At 41.2% G+C, this 1,879-nt stretch overlaps 1 pseudogene; it reads right to left on the reverse strand.

Annotated features, from left to right (window-relative positions):
* Positions 1–1,482: 1,482 nt before the first annotated feature.
* Positions 1,483–1,662, reverse strand: LOC118528894 (U2 spliceosomal RNA; annotated as a pseudogene).
* Between the last annotated feature and the right edge of the window lie 217 nt (positions 1,663–1,879).

Below are 1,879 nucleotides of genomic sequence, written 5' to 3' on the forward strand. Positions count from 1 at the left end.
GAATATTCAAATATTGCTTATCCTTCGTATTACAGTGAAAGCTAATGAATGTGAGTCCCGTCTGTTTAGCTTTTTATCATTCTATCGGACTCTTGCCCTGTGTCAGCATTTTGTTGGCACTCAGTAGAAGCTAGTTAAATAAATGAATGAGTGAATGGCTGAATGAGATTTTCTGATAGACCCATCTTTACAGTAGGGATGTACCTGGCAACAGGATGATCTTACTAGTTATGGCCTTGGGCTGACAAAGTGAGCTTTTTAAAATACAGTCTTTCCTGAAATTAAATCCTAACTTTTCTTTGCTGAAAAGCTTGTCCTGTTTGAATGGATATTGCTAAGGTTTGCTTTTGTGATTCCTTTTCCTCTGGTTCAGGAGCCAGGTGGTAACTTTCTGTCTCCACATTCTCCCTATGGGCGAATTAATGGATGCACTCCATTTCCCATCTAATCTTACTGGCTTGGAATTCATTTTAACTTTTAAAATACTTCGAGTATTTTAATCGGATTAACTTTTTTTTTTTTTTTTTTGAGACAGAACACACGTGTGTGCATGTAAGGGAGGGCAGAGGGAGAGGGAAAAAGAATCTTCAAGTAGACTCCCCACTGAGTGTGGAGCCCAACATGGAGGTTGATCCCAGGACCCTGAGATCATGACCTGAGCAGAAATCAAGAATTGGACGCTCAACCAACTGAACCACCCAGGCGCCCCTGATTCATTAACTTTTAATTTTAAAGTTTCTCAGATGCCAGTTCCCATTGCTTAAGAGGTAGAAATGGGTGTTTCAATGTACCTCTTGCACAAACAATACTAGTGTGTCTATATTAGACCACAGATCTATTTGTAGCAATAAATACAATATTTAAGTCTAATTTCATAAACAATATACATTGTTGTCCTAGGGCTTTGTGAATGATGAGGAGGAATTAAAGGTAGGTTTGTTTCACAAAAAGAGATACAATTTTATTTACTGGGTCTTATTTCTGGTAAGATCCATGGCAAATTTCTAGATGTTATGATCCTATACTAGATACTACAATAACTAACAGAAGTCTAAACTGAGACTGGTTGAAGTCTCTTAAACTAGCAACAAAAGGATGGCCTGACCAATATGTTTAACTGTTTTGTCCTCTGTCATCTGCTATCCAATATCTTCCAATTCTCTTTTTTCTTTCTTTTTTAGTGGTGGTTGGGGCGGGGGGCTGTGACACAGAGAAGAGACAGAGGCTGGGACTTTCCTGGGGTGGATGGAGTGTGGCAAGGCTGGTCCTGATGGCCACACACACACAGGTCAGCTATCCCACGTGGAAGGTAAGCCTTAGGTGCTCAGGCCAGGGACGCTAGAGCCTGGCTACTTGGCTTCCTGCCTGGCTCCTGCTGCAGGATAAGAAGCAAGCCACTAGATCTCCTCTGCACATAGGTCCATGGGATGACTTCAAAAGCCAGACTCAGCCTGCCATTTGCACCACTATTGTTGCCCCTGAGGGAGGTGCACCATTCCTGGAAGTCCGGCAATCCCAGGTCCATGCATGGTGTGGACAGAGCAGGCTCCTCTTCCATCTCTCTGCTCCAAAAATCCATTTAATATATTGTCCTTGACTAGAGGATGTATCAGATATTAAACTCATAAGAACTTCATCTTAGCCAAAAGGCCGAGGAGTGATTATCTTCCATTTCTTAATCTCAAACTCAAACATGTCAATCTTAGATTATGAACTCTATGAAGTACACAAGTATAAGCGTGTTTCATTCTCTCAAGGCCTATAGATAGCTATTTCTGTACAGTCAACTTCTTCCCCTTTACTGGTAAACATATTAGGCAAATGAGATGATTGGAACTCCCTGAATTCTGGTTTATCTTTGCAAGGTATTTGCAACAGA

This window comes from Halichoerus grypus, chromosome 6 (genome assembly GCF_964656455.1).
Source record: "Halichoerus grypus chromosome 6, mHalGry1.hap1.1, whole genome shotgun sequence".
Classification (NCBI taxonomy): Eukaryota; Metazoa; Chordata; class Mammalia; order Carnivora; family Phocidae; genus Halichoerus; species Halichoerus grypus.